The 27,973-nt window shown below is 36.5% G+C and overlaps 1 protein-coding gene across 5 annotated transcripts in view; it reads left to right on the top strand.

Moving 5' to 3' along the window:
- AKT3 (AKT serine/threonine kinase 3) overlaps window positions 1–27,973 on the top strand; it is a 397,729-nt gene that overhangs the window by 334,919 nt on the left and 34,837 nt on the right. The window lies entirely within an intron of this gene.

Here is a 27,973-nt window from a genome sequence, read left to right as displayed (position 1 = left end):
CAGCAGCATATTAAAAGGATTATACATCATGATGAAGTGAGTTGTATGCCAGGAATGCAAAGATTCATAATACTAAAATCAATCAATGTAATACCCTACTTCAACAGAATAAAGAAAAAACCCATGTGATTTCAGCTGGTGCAGAAAAAGCATTTGACAAAATTCAGCACTCTTTCATGGTAAAAGAAACAAAACAAAACAAAAAACCCATACTCAGAAAACTAGAAATAGAAGGAAACTTCCTCATCATAATAAAGGCCATGTATGAACCCACAGGTCACACACTTTATGATGAAAGTCTGAAAGCTTTTCCCCAAAGATAAGGAAGAAGACAAAGATTCCTACTTTCAGCATTTCATTTCAACATAGTACTAGAAGTTGTCAGAATGTTTAGAAAGAACAGGAAATAAAATGCAATCAAATGGGAAAGGAAGTAGTAAAACTCTCTCTGTTAACAGATGACATGATCTTATATGTAGAAAACACTAAGGAATACAGACACACACCAAAAAACCTCTTAAAGCTAATGAAAAATCCAGCAAAGTTGCAGATACAAAATCACACACAAAATACATTATATTTCTACACATTAGCTATATCTGAAAAGTAAATTAAGAAAACAATTCCATAGAAAATAGCATCAAAAAGAATAAAATATTTAGGAATAAATATAATTAGGTAGATGTAAAATTTATATGCTGCAAACTACAAAACATTGCTTAAATAAATTAGACATAAATAATTGGAAAGACATCCCATGTTTGTGGGTTGGAAACTTAATATTGTTGAGATGATAATTACTGGTCAAAGTGGATGTTATTGATTCAGTGAAATCCTTATGAAATGGTCATATAAAATCATTTTAATATACTTCTGAATTCATTTTGCTGATACTTTATTGAGGATTTTTGCAGCAATGTTCATGGGGATATCGGTCTGTAGTTTAGAATGTGCATTTCTTTTAAAACAACAAATCAAACCTCAGTAGAACAAAGGAACTACAATATAGCTCTGATCATATTCTGTGATCACATTGCAATAAAACTTGGAGCAATCAGCAAGGAAATACCTCTCTAAAACCCAAACGTTTAAAATAAACTTTAATATAATTCATGGATTACAAAATAGGCACGTTGGAAATCAGAAAATGTTTAGAACTGAATTACAATGAAAATTTGTGAAATGCAGCCAAAGAGGTTCTTCTCTTTTCCTTTTTTTTTTTTTTGTTTTTTTTTTTGTTTTTTGGCTACATCAGGTATTTGCTGCTGCACATGGGCTTTCTCTAGTTGCAGTGAGCGGGTCTACTCTTCACTGCAGTGCACAGGCTTCTCACTGCAGTGGATTCTCTTGTTCCGGAGCACGGGCTCTAGGCACACAGGCTTCAGCAGTTTTGGCATGCGGGCTTCAGTAGTTATGGCACGCGGGCTCAGTAGTTGTGGCTTGTGGACTCTAGAGTGCAGGCTCTCTAGTTGTGGTGCCTGGGCTTAGTTCCTCCACGGCATGTGAGATCTTCCCAGACCAGGGCTTGAACCCATCTCCCCTGCATTGGGAGGCGGATTCTTAACCATTGTGCCACCAGGGAGGTCAAAAGAGGTTCTTAAATACTTGTATTGTGTTGAGAGCGGACAACAGAAAAGAAAGGTCAAAAATTAATTAGTAAGTCTTCCAAATCAAATTAGGAGGGAAAAGAGCAGCAACAGAATAAACCCAGTGGAAGTGAGTAGATACAAATAATAAATACAAAAGTAAAAATGAATGAAATAGAAAACAAACATTTGAAAGGATCAAGAAAACAAAACTGCAGTTATGTAGAAGATTATAAAAGTAGACTAATCTCAAAGTTAATCAAGAAAAGTTAGACAGCACAAAAATATGTGAAATGGGGCACAACTACAATACAGTAGTTAAAATATGATGCAACTACAATGAAAGAATTACTTGACAATTTTTATAAAACTATAAATTATCAGCTGACTCAAGAAAAATGTGAAAACATCTATATCTAATCTTTAAATTAGTATACAATCTGTCATCTTTTCAACTTCAGTGTTTCCACCCAAATATAGAAATAACAAGTCAAGTCCACATGCCTTTTTTAGATAATCTTCATACAACAAAGAAAAGATAATTTCTATCATTAAAAATATTTTATACAATTTGTTCCTGAAGAAAAGGAGAAAAACATGTTATATGCATCTGAAATTTATGTTACAACCTTGATATCAAACCCTGACAAGGCTCATACAGCAGAAAAATTATTGCCCATTTATGAACATAGACTTAAATTATCCTAAGTAAAGTGTTAACCAGCTATTTCCAACAATGCATAAAATATTTACATTCTCATATTCATGTTGAATTTTTTCTAGAAATATGATTAGATTAAAAATGTTTTAATCTCATTTAACTTATTTAGAAATTGTATAATCCACATGATCATCTCAATCTTTATACAAAATCTTTTCATGAAGATGAAGTTAGAAACTATTCATTATTTTAAAAAACACATTGAAAACACTTTTAGTAACCTTAGAAGTAAATAGATTAAAAAAAATTTTTAACATCTTTATTGGAGTATAATTGCTTTACAATGTTATGTTAGTCTCTGCTGTATAACAAAGTGAATCAGCTATATGTATACATATATCCCCATATCCCCATTCTCTTGCGACTCCCTCTGACACTCCCTGTACCACCATTCAAGGTACTCAGAAAGCACTGAGCTGATCTCCCTGTGCTATGCAGCTGCTTCCCACTAGCTATTTTACAATTGGATATATATATATATATATATATATATCAATGCCACTCTCTCACTTTGCCCCAGCTTACCCTTCCCCCTCTCCATGTCCTCAAGTCCATTCTCCATGGTTGCGTCTTTATTCCTGTCCTGCCCCTAGGTTCATCAGGACCTTTTTATTTTTTAGATTCCATATATATGTGTTAGCATATGGTATTTGTTTTTCTCTTTCTTACTTACTTCACTCTGTATGACAGACACTAGGTGCATCCACCTCACTACAAATAACTCAGTTTCGTTTCTTTTTCTGGCCCAGTAATATTCCATTGTATATGTGTGCCACATCATCTTTATCCATTCATCTGTCGATGGACACTTAGGTTGCTTCCATATCCTGGCTATTGTGAATAGTGCTGCAATGAACATTGTGGTACATGACTCTTTTTGAATTATGGTTTTCTCAGGGTATATGCCCAGTAGTGGGATTGCTGGGTCATATGGTAGTTCTATTTTTAGTTTTTTAAGGAAGCTCCATACTGTTCTCCATAGTGGCTGTACCAATACACATTCCCACCAACAGTGCAAGAGGGTTCCCTTTTCTCCACACCCTCCCCAGCATTTATTGTTTGTAGATTTTTTGATGATGGCCGTTCTGACTGGTGTGAGGTGATGCCTCATTGTAGTTTTGATTTCCATTTCTCTAATGATTAGTGATGTTGAGCATTCTTTCATGTGTTTGTTGGCAATCTGTATATCTTCTGCAGAGAAATGTCTGTTTAGGTCTTCTGCCCATTTTTGGATTGGGTTGTTTGTTTTTTTGATATTGAGCCCCATGAGCTGTTGTATATTTTGGAGATTAATCCTTTGTCAGTTGTTTCGTTTGCAAATATTTTCTCCCATTCTCAGGGTTGGCTTTTCATCTTGTTTATGGTTTCCTTTGCTGTGCAAAACCTTTTAAGTTTCGTTAGGTCCCATTTGTTTATTTTTGTTTTTATTTCTATTTCTCTGGGAGGTGGGTCAAAAAGAATCTTGCTGTGATTTATGTCATAGAGTGTTCTCACTATGCTTTCCTTTAAGAGTTTTTATAGTGTCTGGCCTTATATTTAGGTCTTTAATCCATTTTGAGTTTATTTTGTATATGGCGTTAGGGAGTGTTCTAATTTCATTCTTGTACATGTAGCTGTCCAGTTTTCCCAGTACCATTTATTGAAGAGGCTGTCTTTTCTCAATTGTTTATTCTTGCCTTCTTTGTCAAAGATAAGGTGACCATATGTGTGTCGGTTTATCTCTGACCTTTCTATCGTGTTCCATTGATCTATATTTCTATTTTTGTGCCAGTACCATACTGTCTTGATTACTATAGCTTTGTAGTATAGTCTGAAGTCAGGGAGCCTAATTCTCCCAGCTCCGTTTTTCTTTCTCAAGTTTGCTTTGGCAATTCGGGGTCTTTTGTGTTTCCATACAAATTGTGAAATATTTTGTTCTAGTTCTGTTAAAAATGCCAGTGGTAGTTTGATAGGGATTGCCTTGAATCTCTAGATTGCTTTGGGTAATAGAGTCATTTTCACAATGTTGATTCTTCCAATCCAAGAACATGGTATATCTCTCCATCTGTTTGTATCATTATTAATTTTTTGATCAGTGTCTTATAATTTTCTGCATACCAGTCTTTTGTGTCCTTAGGTAGGTTTATTCCTAGGTATTTTATTCTTTTTGTTGCAGTGGTAAATGGGAGTGTTTCCTTAATTTCTCTTTCAGATTTTTCATCATATTAGTGTATAGGAATGCTAGAGATTTCTGTGCATTAATGCTATATCCTGTTACTTTACTAAATTCATTGATTAGCTCTAGTAGTTTTCTGGTAGCATCTTCAGGATTCTCTAAGTATAGTATCATGTCATCTGCAAACAGGGACAGTTTTACTTCTTTTCTGATTTGGATTCCTTTTGTTTCTTTTTCTTCTCTGATTGCTATGGCTAAAACTTCTAAAACTATGTTGAATAACAGTGGTGAGAGAAGGAAACCTTGTCTTCTTCCTGATCTTAGAGGAAGTAGTTTCAGTTTTTCACCATTGAGAACAATGTTGGCTGTGGGTTTGTCATATAGGGCCTGTATTATGTTGAGGTAGGGTCCCTCTCTGCCTACCTTCTGGAGAGTTTTTATCGTAAATGGGTGCTGAATTTTATCGAAAGATTTTTCTGCATTTATTGAGATTATCATATGGTTTTTGTCCTTCAGTTTGTTAATATGGTATATCACATTGATTGATTTGCGTAGAGTGAAGAATCTTTGTATTCCTGGGATAAACACCACTTGATCATGGTGTATGATGTTTTTAATGTGCTGTTGGATTCTGTTTGCCAGTATTTTGTTGAGGATTTTTGCATCTGTGTTCATCGGTGATATGGGCCTGTAGTTTTCTTTTTTTCTGGCATCTTTGTCTGGTTTTGGTATCAGGGTGATGGTGACCTTGTAGAATGAGTTTGGGAGTGTTCCTCTCTGTGCTATATTTTGGAAGCATTTGAGAAGGATAGGTGTTAGCTCTTCTCTAAATGTTTCATAGAATTCGCCTGTGAAGCCATCTGGTCCTGCGCTTTTGTTTGTTGGAAGATTTTTAATCACAGTTTCTATTTCAGTGCTTGTGATTGGTCTGTTTATACTTTCTATTTCTCCTTGGTTCAGTCTCAGAAGGTTGTGCTTTTGTAAGAATTTGTCCATTTCTTCCAGGTTGTCCATTTTATTGGCATAGAGTTGCTTGTAGTAATCTCTCATGATCCTTTGTATTTCTTCAGTGTCAGTTGCTACTTCTTTTTCATTTTTAATTCTGTTGATTTGAGTCTTCTTTTTTTTTTTGTCATGAGTCTGGCTAATGGTTTATCAAATTTGTTTAACTTCTCAAAGAACCAGCTTTTAATTTTATTAATGTTTGCTATTGTTTCCTTCATTTCTTTTTCATTTATTTCTGATCTGATATTTATGATTTCTTTCCTTCTGCTAACTCTGGGGTTTTTTGTTCTTCTTTCTCTAATTTCTTTAGGTGTAAGGTTAGGTTGTTTATTTGAGATGTTTCTTGTTTCTTGAGGTAGGATTGTATTGCTATATATTTTCCTCTTAGAACTGCTTTTGCTTCAACCCACAGGTTTTGGGTCATTGTGTTTTCATTGTCATTTGTTTCTAGGTATTTTTTGATTTCCTCTTTGATTTCTTCAGTGATCTCTTGGATATTTAGTAGTGTATTGTTTAGCCTCCATGTGTTTGTAATTTTTACAGTTTGTTTTTCTGTAATTTATACCTAGTCTCATAGCATTGTGGTCGGGAAACATACTTGATATGCTTTCAATTTTCTTAAATTTACCAAGGCTTAATTTGTGACCCAAGATATGATCTATCCTGGAGAATTACATGAGCACTTGAGAAGAAAGTGTATTCTGTTTTTTCTGAATGGGATGTCCTATAGATATCAGTTAAGTCCATCTTGTTTAATGTGTCATTTAAACCTTGTGTTTTCTTATTTATTTTCATTTTGGATGATCTGTCCATTGGTGAAAGTGGGGTGTTTAAGTCCCCTGCTATAATGTGTTACTGTTTATTTCCCCTTTTATGGCTGTTAGCATTTGCCTTATGTATTGAGGTGCTCCTATGTTGGGTGCATAAATATTTACAATTGTTATATCTTCTTCTTGTATTGATCCCTTGATCATTATGTAGTGTCCTTCTTTGTCTCTTTTAATAGTCTTTATTTTAAGTCTATGTTTTCTGATATGAGAATTGCTACACCAGCTTTCTTTTGATTTCCATTTGCATGGAGTATCTTTTTCCATTCCCTCACTTTCAGTCTGTATGTGTCCCTCGGTCTGAAGTGGGTCTCTTGTAGACAAAATATATATGGGTCTTGTTTCTGTATCCATTTAGCCAGTCTGTGTCTTTTGGTTGGAGCATTTAACCCATTTACATTTAACGTATTTATTGATATATATGTTCCTATTACGATTTTCATAATTGTTTAGGGTTTGTTATTGTAGGTCTTTTCCCTCTCTTGTGTTTCCTGCCTAGCGAAGTTCCTTTAGCGTTTTTTGTAAAGCTGTTTGGTGGTGTTGAATTCTCTTAACTTTTGCTTGTTTGTAAAGGTTTTAATTTCTCCATTGAATCTGATTGAGATCCTTGCTGGGTAGAATAATCTTGGTTGTAGGTTTTTCCCTTTCATCACTTTAAATATGTCGTGCCAGTCCCTTCTGGCTTGCAGAGTTTCTGCTGAAACATCAGCTCTTAACCTTATGGGGATTCCTTTGTATATTACTTGTTGCTTTTCTCTTACTGCTTTTAATATTTTTCCTTGTATTTAATTTCTGATAGTTTGATTAATATGTGTCTTGTCTTGTTTCTCCCTGTTGGTATCCTGTATGGGACTCTTGGCTTCCTGGACTCGTTTGACTAATACCTTTACCATTTTAGGGAAGTTTTCAACACAATCTCTTCAAATATTTTCTCAGACCCTTTTTTTTTTCTCTTCTTCTCCTGGGACCCCTATAATTCGAATGTTGTTGTGTTTGATGTTGTCCCAGAGGTCTCTGAGACTGTCCTCAATTCTTTTCATTCTTTTTTCTTTATTCTCCTCTGCAGTAGTTATTTCCACTATTTTGTGTTCCTGGTCACTTATCCATTCTTCTGCCTCAGTGTTTCTGCTCTTGATTCCTGCCAGAGAACTTTTAATTTCATTTATTGTGTTGTTCATCATTTTTCCTTTGCTCTTTAGTTTTTCCAGGTCATTGTTAAATGTTTCTTTTATTTTCTACATTGTATTTTTGAGATTTTTTTATCATCTTTACTATCATTACTCTGAATTCTTTTTCAGGTAGACTGCCTATTTCCTCTTCATTTGTTTGTCCTGGTGGGTTTTCATTTTGCTCCTTGATCTGCTGCACATTTCTCTGTCTTCTCATTTTGTTTAACTTACTGTGTTTGGGGTTTCCTTTTTGCAGGCTTCAGGTTCCTATTTCCCATTGTTTTTGCTGTTTGCTCCCTGTGGGTGAGGTTGGTTCAGTGCATTGTGTAGGCTTCCTGCTGGAGGGAACTGGTGCCTGCGTTTTGGTGGGTGGGGCTGGATCTTGTCTTTCTAGTGGGCACAACGTCCAGTGGTGTGTTTTGGGGTGTCTTTGAACTTAGTATGATTTTAAGCAGCCTCTCTGCTAATGAGTGTGGTTGTGTTCCTGTCTTGCTAGTTGTTTGACATGGGGCGTCCAACACTGGAGCTTTCTGGCCGTTGGGTGGAGCTGTGTCTTAGCATTGAGATTGAGATCTCTGGGAGATCTCTTGCCAATTGTTATTACATTTGACCGGGAGGTCTCTGTTGGTCCAGTGTCCTGAACTCAGCTCTCCCACCTCATAGGCTCAGGTCTGACACCAGGCCGGAACATCAAGACCCTGTCAGCCACACAACTCGGAAGAAAAGGGAGAAAAAAAAGAACAAAAATAAATAAAATTATTAAAATAATAATAAAATTTTTAAAAAGTAGAAAACAACCAAACCAATAAACAAATCTACCAATGATACCAAGTGCTAAAAACTAAACTATATAAACATAAAAATCTGAAACAAATCAGTCGCAGACAGCAAACCCAGAGTTTACAGTTGCTTCCAAAGTCCACCGCCTCAATTTTGGGATGATTCATTGTCTTTTCAGGTATTCCACAGCTGCAGGGTACATCAAGTTGACTGTGGGAGTTTAATGTGCTGCTCCTAAGGCTGCACAGAGAAATTTAATTTCCCTTTCTCTTCTTTGTTCGCCCAGCTCCTGGACTTAAGCTTTCGTTTTGGCCCCATCTCTTCATGTAGGTCGCCTTCAGGCATCTGCTCCAACCCAGAGTGGATGGGGTTAAAGCAGTGGTCATTAGAGGGCTCTTGCTCATTTAGGCCTTTGGGGAAGTCTGAGGTCTTCTGCCAGCATTCAGTAGGTGTTCTGTAGGAGTTTTTCCACATTTAGATGTATTTTGGGGGTGGAGGGTGATCTCCACGTCTTACTCCTCCACCATCTTGAAGGTTCCCTAGGTTTTTATTGTAAAATAATTGACTGTAGTTGTTTGGGTTTATATATGGGCTTTCTATTCCATTCCATTGATCTGTGTGTCTGTTTTTGTGCCAGTACTATGTTGTTTTGATTACTGTAGCTTTCTAGTATAGTCTGAAGTCTGGGAGTGTGATACCTCCATCTTTGTTAAAGAACAAGATTGCTTTGTCAATTCAGGGTCTTTTGTGTTTCCATATGAATTTTAGGATTATTTGTTCTAGTTCTGTGAAAAATGTCATGGGTGTTTCGATAGAGATTGCATTAAATCTGTAGATCACTTTTGGTCTTATGACCGTTTTAACAATATTAATTCTTCCAGTCTAAGAGCATGGAATATCTTTCCATTTATTTTTATCATCATTAATTTCCTTAATGTTTTATAGCTTTCAGAGTATAGGTCTTTCACCTTCTTGGTTAAGTTGATTTGTTGGTATTTTATTCTTTTTGATGTGATTTTAAATGAGTTTTTTTACTTTCTTTTTCTGATAGTTCATTATTAAAACTGTGGAAAAGTAACAGGTTTCTGTATATTAATCTTGTATCCTGCAACTTTGGTGAATTCATTTATTAGTTCTGCTAGTTTTTGTGTAGAGACCTCAAGAATTTCTATATAAAGTGTTATGACTAATGCAAAAGAAATAAAAGCAAAAATAAACACATGAGGACCTAATTAAAGTTAAAAGCTTTTGCACAAGCAAAGGAACCCGTCAACAAAACAAAAAGACATCCTATGGAATGGGAAAAAAAATTTGCAAATGATATGACTAACAAAGGTTAATATCCAAAATATATAAACAGCTCATACAACTCAATATCAAAAAAAACAAGCACACAATCAAAAAATGGGTAGAAGATCTGAATAGACATTTCTCCAAAGGAAACATACAGATGGCTAACAGGCACATGAAAAGATGTTCAACATCAGTAATCAGAGAAATGCAAATCAAAACCACAATGAGAGATCACCTCATGCCTGTCAGAATGGCTATCATCCAAAAGTATACAAAGAACAAATGTTGATGAGGATGTGGAGAAAAGGGAAGCCTTGTACACTGTTGGTGGGAATGTAAATTGGTGCAGCCACTTTGGAAAATAGTAGAGTTTCCTCAGAAACCTAAAAATTGAACTACCATATGATCCAGCAATTCCACTTCTGGGTATATATACAGAAAAAAATGAAAACACTAATTTGTAAAAGATACATGCACCCCTATGTTCATATCAGCACTACTTACAATATCCAGGATGTGGAAGCAACCCATGTGTTCATCAACAGATAAATAAAGAAGGTGTGGTGTGTGTGTGTGTGTATGTGTAAATATATATATAAATATTACTCAGCCCCAAAAAGAATGAAATTCTGCCATTAGGAGAAAAATAGATGGGCCGAGAGAATATTATACTTAATGAAATGTCAGACAAACAAAGACAAATACTGTATGATATCACTTATATGTGGAATCTAAAAAATAATACAAATGAATGTATATGCAAAGTAGAAATAGAGTCAAAGATGTAGAAAACAAACTAGTGGTTACCAGTGGGAAGATGGAAAAGGAGAGGGGCAAGTTAGGGGTATAGGATTAAGGGATAGAAACTACTATGTATAAAATAGATAAACAATGATGGAATGTTGTATAGCACAGGGAATTAGAACCATTATCTTATAATAACTTTTAATGGAGTACAATCTGTAAAAATACTGAATCACTTTGCTGTACACCTAAAATTAATATAATATGGTAAATAAACTATATTTCAATAAATAAAAAAATAAATAAATAGGTTTTTATTAAAAAATGTTCTACAAGCTTTATAGGTACTTGTTGGGTATTACACATATTTTCTTTAAATGTAAGAACAAGTTAAGGATTCTATCAATATCACATTCTAGGCAGTTTTTAATCATAGATTATAGCCAACACAATAAGATAAGAAAAGGAAATAAGGGGTATATGATTTTTAAAGGAAAGAAAAGATCTTTAACAGGGGAGTATATAATAATTAAATTTAGTCCCTTTCTTACAGTGGAATATTATACTGAATAAAAAATTAATAACTTGGACTTGTGTCAATATTGATGAATCTCAAGTATTTAAATATAAAAAGGCATGTTACAAAGGATATTTAGGAAATGTGATACCATTATTACAAAAACTGAGAATGAACTAAGAGATGACTATATTTATGACTTTCTATATGTGGGAGAAAAGTATAAAAACTTGCATGTCAATGATACAAAGTAATTCTACAACAGTATTTGCTTGAATATGTGATTGTCATTGTTGTAGGTTAAAATGTTTGAATCTTAGGGAAAGGTATTTTACTGCATCTCTGTGTTTTATATTCCAAAAAACAAAAATTTGAAAGTGTATGTGACAAAATGTTAACATCCCTTAGGTGTGGTTTTCATTTCCTATTCTTTCCTTTATGCTTGAAATAGTTTTTTTTTTTAATTTTAAAATTCAAATGGAAGGTGAAATAAATGGAAATACCAAGCATGGGCTACTCAAGAAATTTGAAAAATAAAGAGGAAGCAGTATCTAAATGGAACTTCACCTATAGAATGGATTATATTTGTTTTTGTTTTCCCCATGCAGTGAGCCCTCTGTATCCATGGGTTCTGCATCTGTGAATCAAACCAATTGTGCGTGTGTGTGCATGTGTGTGTGTATATATATGTATGTGTGTGTATGTATATATATATATATATATATATATATATACACACACATATATATATAATTCTTAATTCCAGAAAGTTCCAAAAAGCAAAACTTGAATTTGCTGCAGGTAGGAGGCTACTTCTGTAGCATTTACATTGTATTTACAACTAATTATATAGCATTTACATTATATTAGTTATTATAAGTAATCTAGAAATGACTTAAAGTTTGCTGGAGGATGTGCAGAGGTTATATGCAACTTCTATACCATTGTATATAAGGGACTTGAGCATCCACAGATTTTCGTATCCGAAGGGGGTCCTGGAACTAATCCCCTGTGGATAATGAGGGACGACTGTATACTTAGGGGAAAAATCCAATAAGGACTCTGAAAGTGGGGTTATCTAGAAAAATAAGATTTAAGATGAGAATATACAGATAGTAAGATGTACAATATATAGATAGTAAGCTGTAAGATTAATAAATATAGAAAAAGGTACGATCTAAGAACAAAGCAAGGTCTATGAAGCACAGCTGAAGGGATTAACCTTTACAAAAGAGGTGGGGCACCTTTGTAGAGACATTGATTGGAAAGAAATAGAAATGCCCACTGAAGCAAACATGTTTATAAATATTTGGTTAGGAAGTTGGGATAATTCCTACCTAAAGGTCGTACTTTCCCTGCCTTCTTAGAGTGAGAAGAATGTGTATGGTCAGTGTCAAAAGCTTGGGGAGAGCAACTGTCTTATATAGGGAGAGGAGAGGGAACCAGAGAGAAACCTAACAGGGACATGTAAAGAGGTTCCGGATAGTGCTTGAGGGTCTAGCTGAGATTGAAAAGTTTAGAGCCCAATTTTATGCTAACTGTTAAAGCTTTATTCTTTGTAAAGATATATATATATTTATAAAACAGTGAAGACCAAGAGGTATTCAGGCATGATTGATTTGAAATCTTTGGCTTATTTTGAGATTGAACTTACACTTACTACGTATGTATTTATTTTCCAAATATTTCCTTCAGAGGAGAAGAGAAAACTTAATTTTAGAGAGTAATTTAGGTATTTAATAATTTATTTTGGTCACTTGGTTGATAACTCATTTCAATGAAATGGCAGCTGTGTAAATGAGTAATGTTTACTATTTAAGTGCAAGGAACAGAGTGAGACCTAAATGAAATAATGTGTCTTCTGAAAGAGCCAAAGTGAATCTTCCAACACTTACCATATTAAGTGTTCCAGTTCATTTATTAAACTTCTGTGTTCCTATTTGAAGATTAATCTTCATCTGTCCCAGATTCTAAGTTAGAACTTTTAGTATTTATTTTTCTACATGTTTACCATTTCAAATGCTCTTCATTTTTTTTAATTAAATTTTTTTTCGAGATATACTTCACCTTTTAAAGTATACACTTCAGTGGGTTTTAGTATATTCACAGCTGTGTGGCCATCACCACTGACTGATTCTAGAACACTTTCATCCCTTCATTCCTTCTTGACGATCCAGGTTTCTTTCTGGTATCATTCCCCTTTAGCCTAAACAGTTTCCGTTATCATTTCTTGTAGTGCAGGTTGGCTGTCAAGAAATTTGTTTTCTTTTATCTGATGATGTCTTTATTTTGTCTTCATTTTTTGAGGGATATTTTCACTGAATATAAAATTGTAAGTGCATAGTTTAGAGAGTGCTTATTCAATTATTTGTTACCTTGTAAATTATGTGTTATATTTCACTGGCTGCTTTCAATACATATCTGTTTGTGTGATGGCCTTAGAATAAGTCAGTTTGACTAGACTAGGCTACATTTTCTAGAATTCCCATGCTTTATGAGATTCTTGTGGGAGATTCCTGGGACAGAAGTGAAGCAGCAGCCATTTTGTGGCTCCTCGTGTTGTTGCATCTATTAGCTCATCTCCTTGCCCTGAGGCACTTGTCAGACCTGCATTTACCCATCTTCCCATGAATCCTATTTTAGATTTTCCCACTACAGTGCTGGGGTGTATGTTTAGCTCCATGGCAAATGTCCCCATTAAGGTCAGAGACAGTAAGAAATAACATGGGTTTCAGACTATCTTATGAGCTTCAGCTCATGGTTCTGGACTCCACTTTGTTCTTTTCCCCACTTTACATGCATCTTCTCTTCCAGCCTTCCTGCCCTATGGACACCGGACTCCAGCATTGAACATGAAGACAGCAGCCTTACAGAGAGAGACTGCATAACCAGCTCCCACAATTGAGGAAGTTTAGATCCCTATAATCCCTTCTCTCACACACACACATACATACATACACACACACACACACACACACACACACACACATACACACACAGTGGCTCTGCTTCTCTGCTTGACTTTGATAGATAGACTTTGGTTTTCAGCCTTTTGACTGTAATTTGAATAGGTGAGGTTTTCTTTATATTTACTCTATTTGGAGTTTTCTGAACTTTTTGAATTTCTAATCTTTCACTAACTTTGGAGAATTTGGGGCCATTATTTCTTAAAATATATTTTCTGTCTTATTGTCTGTTTCTTCTCTTTTTTTAATTCCCATTACACATATATTAGGCCATTTGATATTGCCTCACAGGTCTTTGAAGTTCTGTTCACTTTTTCTAATTTTTTATCCTATGCTCTTCATAACGGATAATTTCTATTGATAAATAGACTGAGTCATATGTAATATTTAATCTGTTGTAAGCCCATATAGTGAGTTTCTCATTTTTCCATTTTAGATTTTCTATTTGGTTCTTTTTAAAATAGTCTCCATTTCTCTGCTTAGATTTCCTATCTCTTTATTCATTATGAACACATTTTACTTCACATCATTCTGTATGGTTATAAAAGCTGCTTTAAAATCCTTGTGTGCTAATTCCAACATTCACATCACTCAATACCAGTCTCCATTGATTGTCATTTTCTGTGGGCCATCTTTTCCTGTTTCTTTTTACATTGAGTCATTTTAGAAATTATCCTAGACATTGTGACCGATATGTAGTAGTGCCTCTGAACGTTGATTCTTTGTTTGGTTGTTTGTTTTAGTAGGCAACTTATCATGGCTGATCTCAAATTGCAAACCGTCTTCTTTCCAGTAGGTGGCAGTTAAAATGTCAAGCCAGTTTATTTAGACTTCACTAGGGGGCTTAGAGTCTGTTCTGTGGTTTCAGGAGTCAACCAGAGTTTTGGGTAGACTTTATGTTCAGAACATGGGGTTCCCTCTTTTTAGCTTTCTGTTTTCTGGGATTTTTCATCCCTCACTTTTTTTTTCTTCCACTTTTATTGAGCTATAATTGACATACGGCACTGTATAAGTTTAAGATGTACAGCATAATGATTTGACTTACATACATCATGAAATGTTAACCACAATAAATTTAGTAAACATCCATCATCTCATATACATACAAAATTAAAGAAAAAGAAAACATTTTTATTCCTTGTGATGAGAACTCTTAGATTTACTCTCTTAACTTTCATATGTAACATACAGGAGTGTTTGGGTTTTTTTTTAATTTTTTTTATTGATGTATAGTTCATGTACAATATTATATAAGTTACAGGTATACAATATACTGATTCACAGTTTTTAAAGGTTATACTCCATTTATAGTTATCATAAAGTATTGGCTGTATTCCCCATGTTGTATACTATAGCCTATTTTATGCTTAATAGTATGTATCTCTTAATTCCCTACCCCTATATTTCCTCTCCCCACTTTCCTCTCCCCACTGATAATCACTAATTTGTTTTCTATATCGGTGAGTCTGCTTCTTTTTTGTTATATTCACTAATTTGTTATATTTTGTAGATTCCACATATAAGTAATGTCATACAGTATTTATCTTTCTCTGTCTGACTTATTTCCCTTAGCATAATACCCTCCAAATCCATCCATGTTGCTGCAAATGGCAAAGTTTCATTCTTTTTCTTTACAGCTGAGCAATATTCCTATATATATAACCACATCTTTTTCCATTCATCAGTTGGTGGACACTTAGGTTGCTTCTGTATCTTGCAATTGTAAATGATACTGCTGTGAACATTAGGGTGCATGTATCTTTTACGAATTAGTGGTTTGGGTTTTTTTTTAATCTATACCCAGGAGTGGAATTTCTGTGTTATATGGTAGGTCTAGTATTAGTTTTTTGAGAAACCCGCATACTGTTTCCCATAATGGCTATACCAATATACATTCCTACCAACAGTGTACAAGACTTCCCTTTTCTCTACATCCTCACCAACATTTTGTGGGTTTTTTTGATGATAGGCATTCTGACAGGTGTGATGCGATATCTCATTGTGATTTTGATTTGCATTTCCCTGATGATTAGCATCTTTTCATGTGCCTCTTGGCCATCTGCATTTCCTTTTTGGAAAAATGTCTATTCAGTTCTTCTGCCCATTTTTTAATTGAGTTGTTTATTTTTTTGATTTTCAGTCTTTGAACTGTTTGTATATATTGGATATTAACCCCTTTTCGGTCATATCATTTGCAAATATTTTCTCCCATTCAGTAGGTTGTCCTTTCACTTTGTCAATGGTTTCTTTGCTGTGCAAAAGCTTTTAAGTTTAATTAGGTCCGTTTATTTTTGCCTTTATTTTCTTTGCTTTAGGAAACAGGTCCAAAGAAATATTGCTGCCATTTATATCAAATAGTGTTCTGCCTATGTTTTCCTCTAGAAGTTTTATAGTTACGGTCTTACATTTAATTCTTTAATCCATTTTGAGTTTATTTTTGTATATGTTGTTAGAGAATATTCTAATTTCATCCTTCTACATGTAGCTGTCCAGTTTTCCCAGCACCACTATTGAAGAGACTGTCTTTTCTCCATTGTATATTCTTGCCTCCTTTGTCATAGGTTTGGCGACCTTAAGTGCATGGGCTTATTTTTGGGCTCTCTATTCTCTTCCATTGATCTATGTGTCTGTTTTTGAGCCAGTACCACACTGTTTTGATTCCTGTAGCTTTGTATACAGTCTGAAGTCAGGGAGTGTGATTGCCCCAGCTCTATTCTTCATTCTCAAGAGTGTCTTGGCTATTCGGGTCTTTTGTGTTTCCATAGAAATTTTAAAATTATTTGTTCTAGTTCTGTGAAAAATGCCATTGGTATTTTATTAGGGATTGCATTGAATCTGTGTATTGCCTTGGGTAGTATGGTCATTTTAACAATATTAATTCTTCCAGTTCAAGAACACTGAATATCTTCCATATTTTTGTGTCATCTTCACTTTCTTTCATCATTGTCATAGTTTTCCAAGTACAGTTCTTTTACCTCCTTAGGTAGATTTATTCTTCGATATTTTATTCTTTTTGACTCGATGGTAAATGGGATTGTTTCCTTAATTTCTTTTTCTGATAGTTTGTAGTTAGCAGGTAGAAATGAAACAGATTTCTGTATGTTAATGACTCGATGGTAAATGAGATTGTTTTCTTAATTTCTTTTTCTGATAGTTCGTAGTTAACGTGTAGAAATGAAACAGATTTCTGTATGTTAATGACTCAATGGTAAATAGGATTGTTTCCTTAATTTCTTTCTCTGATAGTTCGTAGTTAACGTGTAGAAATGAAACAGATTTCTGTATGTTAATTTTATATTCTGAAACTTTACCGAATTCACTGATGAGCAATAGTAGTTTTCTGGTAATGTCTTTAGGATTTTCTGTGTGTACAATCATGTCACCTGCAAACAATGACTGTTTGACTTCTTCCTTTCCAGTTTGGATTCTTTTTATTTCTTATGCTTGTCTGATTGCTGTGGCTAGAACTTCCAAAACTATGTTAAATAAAAATGGCAAGAGTGAGGGCTTCCCTGGTGGTGCAGTGGTTGAGAGTCCGCCTGCCGATGCAGGGGACACAGGTTCATGCCCCGGTCCGGGAAGATCCCACATGCCATGGAGCGGCTGGGCCTGTGAGCCATGGCTGCTGAGCCTGCGCATCCGTAGCCTGTGCTCCACAATGGGAGAGGCCACAACAGTGAGAGACCCGCGTACCGCAAAAAAAAAAAGAGGAAATGCTTCCAGCTTTTCACTGTTGGGTATGATGTTAGCTGTGGGTTTGTCATATATGGCCTTTATTATGTTGAGGTATGTTCCCTCTGTGCCCACTGTCTGGAGAGCTTTTATCATAAATGGGTGTTGAATTTGTCAAAAGCTTTTCTGCATCTAGTGAGATGATCATATTGTTTTTATTCTTCAGTTTGTTAATGTGGTGTATCACGTTGATTGGTTTGCAGATTTTGAAAATTCCTTGCATCCCCAGGATAAATTCCACATGATCATGGTGTATGATCCTTTTAATGTATTATTGGATTCACTTTGTTAATATTTTCTTGAGGATTTCTTCTCTCTAGGTTACTTTTTATGTCCATTAATCCTTGCCTTATATATTGATGTGCTCCTATGTTGGGTGAATGTGTGTATATATATATATATATATATATATATATATATACACACATATATATATATACACATACATATATATATATATGTATATACAATTATTATATCTTCTTCTTGGATTGATTCCTTGATCATTATGTAGTGTCCTTCTTTGTCTCTGGCAGCAGTCTTTATTTTAAAGTCTGTTTTGTCTGATATAAGTATTTGTACTCTAGCTTTCTTTTCATTTCCATGTTCACGGAATACCTTTTCCAGTCCCCTCACTTTCATTCGGTTTGTGTCATTATATCTGAGGTGAGTCTCTTGTAGGCCACATATATACGAGTCTTGTTTTTGTATCTATTCCGCCACTCTGTCTTTTGATTGGAGCATTTAGTACATTTACATTTGAGGTAATTATCAATAGGTATGTTCCTATGGCCATTTTTTTAATTGTTTTAGGGTTTTTTTCGTAGGCCATTTTTTTCCCTTCTTTTATTCTTTTGTAATTTGATGACTATCTTTAGTGTTATGTTTGGATTCCTTTTTCTTTTTTGTATGTATATCTATTATAGATATTTTGTGGTTACCAGGAAGTTACTATTATACATATATATGTGTGTGTGTCTGTGTATGAATGATTGTTTTAAGTTGCTGATCTCTGAATTTCTATTATTTTGAATTTTATTTTATTTATTTTTTTACAGCAGGTTCTTATTATAATGTTATCTATTTTATACATATTAGTGTATATGTATCAATCCGAATCTCTCAATTCATACCACCACCACCCCCATGCGCCCGTTTCCCGCCATGGAGTCCATATGTTTGTTCTCTACATCTGTGTCTCTTTCTTCCTTGCAAACTGGTGCATCTGTACCATTTTTCTAGATTCTACATATATGCGTTAATATACGATATTTGTATTTCTCTTTCTGACTTACTTCACTCTGTATGAGTCTCTAGGTCCATCCACGTCTCTACAAATGACCCAATTTTGTTCCTTTTTATGGCTGAGTAATATTCCATCATATATATGTACCACGTCTTCTTTATCCATTCTTCTCTCGATGGGCATTTAGGTTGCTTCCATAACCTGGCTATTGTAAATAGTTCTGCAGTGAACATTGGGGTGCATGTGTCTTTTTGAGTTATGGTTTTCTCTGGGTATATGCCCAGTAGTGGGATTGCTGGGTCATATGGTAATTCTATTTTTAGTTTTTTACGGAACCTCTGTACTGTTCTCCATAGTGGCTGTAGCAATTTATATTCCCACCAATAGTGCAAGAGAGTTCCCTTTTCTCCACACCCTCTCCAGCATTTGTTATTTGTAGATTTTCTGATGATGGCCATTCTAACCAGTGTGAGGTAACACATCATTGTAGTTTTGGTTTGCATTGCTCTAATAATTAGTGATGTTGAGCAGCTTTTCATGTGCCTCTTGTCCATCTGTATGTCTTCTTGGGATAAATGTCTGTTTAGGTCTTCTGCCCATTTTTGGATCTGTTTGTTTGTTTTTTTTTAATATTGAGCTGCATGAGCTGTTCATATAGTTTGGAGATTAATCCTTTATCCGTTGATTCATTTGCAAATATTTTCTCCCATTTTGAAGATTGTGTTTTCGACTTGTTTATAGTTTCCTTTACTGTGCAAACACTTTTAAGTTTCATTAGGTCCTATTTGTTTATTTTTGTTTTTATTTTCATTACTCTAGGAGGTGGATCAAAAAAGATCTTGCTGTGATTTATGTCATAGAGTGTCCTTCCTATGTTTTTCTCTAGAGTTTTATAGTGTCCGGTCTTACATTTAGATCTTTCATCCATTTTGAGTTTATTTTTGTATATGGTGTCAGGGAGTGTTCTAATTTCATTCATCTACATGTACCTGTCCAGTTTTCCCAGCACCACCTTTATTGAAAAGGCTGTCTTTTCTCCATTGTATATTCTTGCCTCCTTTGTCATAGGTTAGGTGACCATAGGTGAATGGGATTATCTCTGGGCTTTCTATCCTGCTCCATTGACCTATATTTCTGTTTTTGTGCCAGTACCATATTGTCTTGATTACTGTAGCTTTGTAGTAGAGTCTGAAGTCAGGGAGTCTGATTCCTTCAGCTCCATTTTTTTCCCTCAAGATTGTTTTGGCTATTCAGAGTCTTTGGTGTCTCCATACAAATTTTAAGATTTTTTTTCTAGTTCTATAGAAAATGCCATTGTTAATTTTATAAGGATTGCATTGAATCTGTAGATTGCTTTGGGTAGTACAGTCATTTTCACAATATTGATTCTTCCAATCCAAGAACATGGTATATCTCCCCATCTCTTTGTGACATCTTTGATTTCTTTCATCAATGTCTTATAGTTTTCTGCATACAGGTCTTTTACCTCCTTAGGTAGGTTTATTCCTAGGTATCTTATTATTTTTGTTACAATGGTGAATGGGATTGTTTCCTTAATTTCTCTTTCTGATCTTTTCTTGTTGGTTTATAGGAATGCAAGAGATTTCTTTGCATTAATTTTGTATCCTGCAACCTTACCAAATTCATTGACTAGCTCTAGCAGTTTTCTGGTGGCATCTTTAGTATTCTCTATGTATAGTATCATGTCATCTTCAAACAGTGACAGTTTTACTTCTTCTTTTCCAGTTTGGATTCCTTTTATTTCTTTTTCATCTCTGATTGCTGTGGCTAGGAATTCCAAAACTATGTTGAATCATAGTGGCGAGAGTGGACCTCCTTGTCTTGTTCCTGATCTTAGAGAAAATGCTTTCAGTTTTTCACCATTGAGAATGATGTTTGCTGTGGGTTTGTCATATATGGCCTTTATTATGTTTAGGTAGTTTCCCTCTATGCCCACTCTCTGGAGAGCTTTTATCATAAATGGGTGTTGAATTTTGTCAGAAGATTTTTTTGCATCTTTTGAGATGATCATATGGTTTTTATTCTTCAATTTGTTAATATGGTGTATCACACTGATAGGCGTATATTGAAGAATCCTTGCATCCCTGGGATAAATCCCACTTGATCATGGTGTATGATCCTTTTAATGTGTTGTTGGATTCTGTTTGCTAATATTTTGTTGAGGATTTTTGCATCTATATTCATCAGTGATATTGGTCTGTAATTTTCTTTTTTTGTGACATCTTTGTCTGGCTATGTCTGGTCATCTTTGACCAGACTATGGCTGGTCATCTTTGTCTATGTCATCTTTGTCTGGCTATGTCATCTTTGTCTGGTATCAGGGTGATGGTGGCCTTGTAGAATGAGTTTGGGAGTGCTCCTTCCTCTGCAATTTTTTGGAAGCATTTGAGAAGGATGGGTTTTAGCACTTCTCTAAATATTTGGTAGAATTCACCTGTGAAGCCATCTCGTGCTGGATTATTGTTTGTTGAAAGATTTTTAATCACACATTCAATTTCATTACATACGATTGGTCTGTTCATATTTTCTATTTCTTCCTGGCTCAGTCTTGGCAGGTTATACCTTTCTAAGAATTTGTCCATTTCTTCCATATTGTCTATTTTATTGGCATAGAGTTGCCTGTCGTAGTCTTTTATGATGCTTTATATTTCTGTGGTGTCCATTGTAACTTCTCCTTTTTCATTTCTAATTTTATTGATTTGAGTCCGCTCCCTCTTTTTCTTGATGAGTCTGGCTGAAGGTTTATCAATTTTGTTCATCTTCTCAAAGAACCAGCTTTTAGTTTTATTGATCTTTGCTATTGTTTTCTTTGTTTCTATTTCATTTATTTCTACTCTAATCTTTATGATTTCTTTACTTCTACTAACTTTGGGTTTTGTTTGTTCTTCTTTCTCTAGTTCTAACAATCTAAGGTTAGATTGTTTATTTGAGACTTTTCTTGTTTCTTGAGGTAAGATTGTATTGCTATAAACTTCCCTGTTAGAACTCCTTTTGCTGCATCCCATAGGTTTTGGATCATCATGTTTTCATTGTCATGTGTCTGTAGGTGTTTTTTAACTTCCGTTTTGATTTCTTCAGTGATCTCTTGATTATTTAGTAATGTGTTGTTTAGCCTCCATGTGTTTGTGTTCTTTTTCGGTTTTTTCCATGTAATTTATTTCTAATCTCATACTGTTGTAGTCAGAAAAGATGCTCGATATGATTTCAATTTTCTTAAATTTACCGAGGCTTGATTGGTGACCCAAGATGTGATCTATCCTGGAGAATGTTCTGTGTGCACTTGAGCAGAAAGTGTAATCTGCTGTTTTCAGATGGAATGTGCTATAAATATCAATTAAATTTATCAGGTCTATTGTGTCATTTACAGCTTTTGTTTCCTTATTAATTTTCTGTCTGGATGATCTATCCATTGGTGTAAGTGAGGTGTTAAAGTCCCTTACTATTATTGTGTTACTGTCAATTTCCTCTTTTATAACTGTTAGTATTTGCCTTATGTACTGAGGTGCTCCTATGTTGGGTGCATATATATTTATAATTGTTATATCTTCTTCTTGGATTGATCCCTTTATCATTATGCAGTGTCCTTCCTTATCTCTTGTAACAGTTTTTATTTTAAAGTCTATTTTACCTGATATGAGTATTGCTACTCCAGCTTTCTTTTGATTTCCAATTGCGTGGAATATGTTTTTCCATCCCCTCACTTTCAGTCTGTATGTGTCCCTACATGTGAAGTGCATCTCTTGTAGACAGCGTATATACGAGTCTTGTTTTTGTATCCATTCAACCAATCTGTGTGTTTTGGTTGGAGCATTTAATCCACTCACATTTAAGGTAATTATTGATATGTATGTTCCTATACCATTTTCTTAATTGTTTTGGGTTTGTTTTTGTAGGTCCTTTTCTCCTCTTGTGTTTCCCACTTACAGAAGTTCCTTTAGCAATTGTTGTAGAGCTGTTTTGGTGGTGCTGAATTCTCTTATCTTTTGCTTGTCTGTAAAGCTTTTAATTTCTCTGTCCAATCTGAATGAGATCCTTGCCAAGTAGAATAATCTTGGTTTTAGGTTCTTCCCTTTCATCATTTTAAATATATCATGCCACTCCCTTCTGCCTTGTAGAGTTTCTGCTGAGAAATCAGCTGTTAACCTTATGGGAGTTCCCTTGTATGTTATTTGTCATTTTTCCTTGTTGCTTTTAATAATTTTTCTTTGTCTTTAAGTTTTGTCAATTTGATTACTATGTGTCTCAGTGTGTTTCTCCTTGGGTTTATCCTGCCTGGGACTCTCTGCACTTCCTGGACTTGGATGGCTATTTCCTTTCTCATGTTAAGGAAGTTTTCAACTGTAATCTCTTCAAATATTTTCTCAGGTCCTTTCTCTCTCTCTTCTCCTTCTGGGCCCCCTGTAATGCAAATGTCATGCATTTAATGTTGTCCCAGAGGTGTCTTAAGCTCTCTTCCTTTTTTTCATTCTTTTTTCTTTGTTCTGATCCATGGCAGTGATTTCCACCATTCTGTGTTCCAGGTCACTTATATGTTCTCCTGCCTCAGTTATTCTGCTATTGATTTCTTCTAGTGTATTTTTCATTTCAGTTATTGTATTGTTCATCTCTGTTTGTTTGTTCTTTAATTCTTCTAGGTCTTTGTGAAACACTTCTTGCATTTTCTTGATATTTGCCTCCATTCTTTTTCCAAGGTCCTGGATCATCTTTACTATCATTATTCTGAATTCTTTTTCTAGAAGATTGCCTATCTCCACTTCATTTAGCTGTTTTTCTGGGGTTTTATTTTATTGCTTCATCTGGTACATAGTCCTCTGCCTTTTCATTTTGTCTGTCTTTCTGTGAATGTGGTTTTCGTTCCAGAGGCTGCAGGATTATAGTTCTTCTTGTTTCTGCCATCTGCCCTCTGGTGGATGAGGTTATCTAAGAGGCTTGTGCAAGTTTCCTGATGGGAGGGACTGGTGATGGGTAGAGCTGGGTGTTGCTCTGGTGGGCAGAGCTCAGTAAAACTTTAATCTGCTTGTCTGCTGATGAGTGGGGCTGAGCTCCCTCCCTGTTGTCTGTTTGGCCTGAGGCGACCCAGCACTGGAGCCTATAGGCTCTTTTTTGTGGCTACTGGCAGACTCTGGGAGGGCTTATGCCACAGAGTACTTCCCAGAACTTCTGCTGCCAGTGTCCTTGTCCCTTGGTGAGCCACAGCTGTCCCCCACCTCTGCAGGAGACCCTCCAACACTAGCAGGTAGGTCTGGTTCAGTCTCCTATGGGGTCACTGCTCTTCCCCTGGATCCTGATGCACACACTACTATGTGTGTGCCCTCCAAGAGTGGAGTCTCTGCTTCCTCCAGTCCTGTTGAAGTCCTATAATCAAATCCTACTAGCCTTCAAATTCTGATCCTCTGGTAATTCCTCCTCCTGTTGCTGGACCCCAGGTTGGGAAGCCTGATGTGGGACTCAGAACCTTCACTCTAGTGGGTGGACTTCTGTGGTATAATTGTTCTCCAGTTTGCAAGAGGTTATGGGATTTGATTTTATTGTGATTGCTCCCTCCTACCATCTCATTGCAGCTTTTCCTTTGTCTTTATATGTGGGGTATCTTTTCTAGTGAATTCCTGTGTCTTGTTGTTGATGACTGTTCAGCAGTTAGTTGTGATTTTGGTGCTCTCACAAGAGGGAGTGAGCGCACATCCTTCTACTCCACCCTCTTGAACCAATCTCCTGATCTCTCTGAATTTCAAATGTACTTTAACAACCCTGCATTTGTACTCTCCCCCCACCTTGATTACTGTCTTTGATATCATTTTTTACATCTAATTGTTTTGTATCTTCCTTAACTGCTTATTGTGGATATAGACAGTTTTACTACTTTTGTCTTTTAACCTTCCCACTAGCTTACTACATGGACGATATCCTATCTTTACTCAATGTTTGCATTTACCATTGAGCTTTTTCATTTCATAATTTTCTTGTTTCTAGTTGTGGCCTTTTCTTTTACACCTAGAGAAGTTCCTTTAACATTTGTTGTAAAGATGGTTTGGTGGAGTTGAACTCTTTTAGCTTTTAGTTGTGTCTAAAGCTTTTGGTCTCTTCATCAAATCTGAAAAGAGCCTTGCTGGGTAGAGTATTCTTGGTTGTAGGTTTTTCCATTTCATCACTTTAAATATATCGTGCCACTCCATTCTGGACTGCAGAGCTTCTGCTGAAAAATCAGCTGATAGACTTCTGGGAGTTTGCTTATATGTTATTTGTTGCTTTTCCCTTGCTGCTTTTAAAACAGTAAGTCCCCTACATACAAACCTTCAACTTGCGAACTTTCAAAGATGCAAACTTGTGTTCCATCAGTGTCAGGCGTGAATGAAATTACAGCCTGCCCTCCATCTCCTATTGCTGACAGTCCTTCAGCTCTACCATCTCCCACCTCCTCTACCTCCTGCAGTCAGTAACTCTTCTTGCCTGTTCACTTGATGCCAGCCCCTGTATGCCAGATGTTGTACTGTACTACTATACTTTTCAAGGTACTGTAGTGTAAGATTAAAATTTTGTTTGTTTGTTTTTTAATGTATTATTTGTGTGAAAAGTATTGTAAATCTATTTCAGTACAGTACTATGTAGCCAATTGTGTTAGTTGGGTACCTAGGCTAACTTTGTTGGACTTACGAACAAATTGGACTTACAAACGTGCTCTTGGAATGGAACTCATTTGTATGTAGGGGACGTACTGTGTTCTCTGTCTTTAATTTTCATCATTTTAGTCACAATCCGTTTTGGTGTGCTCCTCTTTGGGTTAATCCCGTATTGGACTCTGTGCTTCCCAGTCTTGGGTGACTGTTTCCGCCCAGGATAGGGACATTTTCAGCTATTATATCTTCATATATGTTTTCAACCCCTTTCTCTCTGTTTTCTCCTTCTGGGACCCCTATGATGAGAATATTATTGTGCTTGATGTTATTCCAGAGTCTCTTAAACTGTCCTCATATCTTTTCATTCTTTTTTTCTTTTTTCTGTTCAGCATCAATGATTTCCACCACTATGTCTAACAGCTCACAGATCCATTCTCCTCTGTTTCATTGTTGATTCCTTCTAGTTTAATTTTCATTTCAGTTATTGTAGTCTTCATCTCTGTTCTTTATATTTTCTAACTCCTTTTTAAAAACTTCTACCTTCTTTCTCTGTACATTCATTCTTCTCTTGAGTTCTTTAATCACTTCTACGATCATTACCCTGAATTCTTTCTTGGGTAAATTGCCTATTGTCACTTCACTTAGTTCTTCTGGGGTTTTATATTGTTCCTTCATCTGGAACATGTTTTTCTGCTGCCTCATCTTGTCTATTTTGCTGTTTTTATTTTGATGTATCTGGTAGGTTAGTTACATTTCCCAACCTTGGAGAAGTTGCCTTCTGTAGGAGGCAACTTATGCGTCCCAGCGTTGCACTCCCCTCTTGTCACCCAAAGTGTATGCTCTGCATGTTCCCCCTGTGAAGGCTGCGTGGGTCCTTCTGTTGTGGCCATTATGTGGGTGACCTGGTAGGCTTAGTTGGCCCCAAGTCCAGCTGGTTGCCAGCCCCTGCCTTGTGTGGAGGCTGACAGCTGCTTATTAGTGGGGCCTAGTCATTAGACAGCTGACTGCAGAACCCCAGGGGGCCCCAGGGCTAGTTCTGGTTCACTGGTGGGTGGAGTCAAGGTCCAGAAGAGTCCCCGTGGCCTTTTTCCTCCCAGTGGTGGGTGAAGCCAGGTCCTGGGCTTAGTGCCAGACCACAGGCAGGCAGATCTGGGTCCTGGATTCTGGCTGCAGGGTCCTGGGATCCCAGAGCTGGTGTCAAATCACTGATGGGGACAGGGGGAGCTGGTTCCTGACACAGTTGGGTGTGGAGCCTAGGGTGTCCCTAAGCTTGTGTTGGCCTGCTAGTGGCCAGGGCCAGGGCCCAGCTGCTCTAAGGGCAGGATCTGGCATGCTGCTGGCAGGCTGCATCCTCAGGCTGCAGGATTGTGGTTTTCTTGCGTCTGGTGTGTGCCCTCTGGTGGGTGAGGTTGGTCTAGAGGCTTGTGCAGGTTTCCCAGAGGGCAAGGCCAGTGCCTACTCACTAGTGGGTGGACTACGGTCTTGGCCCTCTGGAAGGCAGTGTCTAGAGGCATGTCTAAAAGTGGCTGTGGGCTCAGGAAGTCTTTAGGCAGCTTGCCTGCTGATGGGTGGTGCTGTTTCCCTGCCCAGTTAGTTGTTTGTCCTGAAGTGTCACCTGAGGCTATTGGGTGGGGCCAGGTTGCTGCGCTAATGAGCCAGAGGGAGAATCCCACTATGGTGGCTGCCCGTGTCAGTGTCCATGCAGTAGAAAGCCCTCAAGTATGGCTGCTGCCTGTGTTTATGTCCCCAAGGTGAGCCATAGCCACTACCGGGTCTCTGGGAGAATCTCCAAGACTAGCAGGTAGATCTGGCCCAGTTTCCAAGCAAATTACTGCTTTTGCCCTGGGTCCTGGTATATGTGAGATTTTGTATGTGCCATTTAAGAGTGAAGTCTCTATTTCTCCCAGTCCTTTGGGACTTCTGAAATTAAGCCCCACTGTTCTTCAAAGCCAAATGCTCTGGTGACTCATCTTTCCATTGCAGCACCCCAAGGGTGGGGAGCCCAACGTCGGACTCAGAACTCTCATTCCTGCAGTTCTCCAGTTTGTGGGTTGCCCACCTGGGGAAATGGGACTTGTTTTAGTGCAAGTATGCCCCTCCTACTTGTCTCCTTATGGTTCTTTCTTTATGCCTTTAGTTGTAGATCTTTTCAGGTAGGTTCTGGTTGTTTTCATCAATGGTTGTTCTGCAAATAGTTGTGAATTTGTGAATTTGGTGTGCTCATGAGAGGAGGTGAGCTCAGGGTCTTTCTACTCTGCTATCTTGGCCAATCTCCTCCTCCCTCACTTTAAAGCTACTGTGCTTATCCCAAACTCTGTCCCCTGGTTCTTCATGGCAGTAAGATTGTAGGTTTCTAATCCAAGTTTTAACCCTGAATGGTATAGACTAGGGTCCATTTCAGGCTAAAAGCCACAAAAATGGGAAGTTCATCGAGCACCATTCCTTCTTCGTAGTGTCTACGTCCCCTGTATATACCTGTTGCTTCCCAGAACCTTCATATTTTTTCCAGAGTTTCCAACTTTTCATATTTTTTCAAGAGTTTATAATTATCCATAGGAGGTTTGATCCAATAGGAACTGCTTGGCCATTAACACAAG

The sequence above is a fragment of the Pseudorca crassidens genome, chromosome 2, assembly GCF_039906515.1.
Source record: "Pseudorca crassidens isolate mPseCra1 chromosome 2, mPseCra1.hap1, whole genome shotgun sequence".
NCBI lineage: Eukaryota > Metazoa > Chordata > Mammalia > Artiodactyla > Delphinidae > Pseudorca > Pseudorca crassidens.
The sequence above is the reverse complement of the archived record's forward strand: the minus strand, read 5'-3'. Positions and strand labels throughout refer to the sequence as shown.